This window comes from Psammomys obesus, unplaced genomic scaffold, assembly GCF_907164565.1.
Source record: "Psammomys obesus unplaced genomic scaffold, mPsaObe1.curated_primary_1811, whole genome shotgun sequence".
NCBI lineage: Eukaryota > Metazoa > Chordata > Mammalia > Rodentia > Muridae > Psammomys > Psammomys obesus.
The window spans coordinates 11,944,183-11,944,753 of record NW_026592666.1 but is presented as its reverse complement, the minus strand read 5'-3'; positions in this window follow the sequence as shown (position 1 = coordinate 11,944,753).

Sequence of the window (571 nt, the reverse complement as noted above, 5' to 3'; positions counted from 1 at the left end):
TTTCTTTCTTTCTTTCTTTCTTTCTTTCTTTCTTTCTTTCTTTCTTTCTTTCTTTCTTTCTTTCTTTCTTTCTGTTTTGTCTTGAGACAAGATCTCTCTACTGAGCCCTGGCTGTCCTAGAACTTGCTCTGTAGACCAGGCTGGTCTCAACTCACAGACATCCCCCTGCTTCTATCTCCTGAGGTCTGGAATTAAAGATATTCACTGCCACAACCGGCTTGAATGTATATTTGTCTGTAGTGAAAATATGACCTGTGCCTCTAGGAAGGAACAGTAACAAGAGCTGGTATGCTCTGGTTGCTTCAAAAGCACAGGGACACGGCTAAAAGCTTCAAGTCTGATCATGTTTACTCATCAGAAACCCGGTGAGGTCCCTCTTACTGCCTCCATTCTGCAATCAAGAAAAGAAGGACCCCAAACGCCTCAGAATGCTTAGCCTTCCTGGGGAAAACAAAACAAAACAAAACTTCCTTCCAGAAAAAAACAAGAAATCTAATAAAGAGTGAAATTCAGATCAAGATAAAAAAGGAACAAGATAATAGTTCTATGAGATAATGAATGTAATGGATGG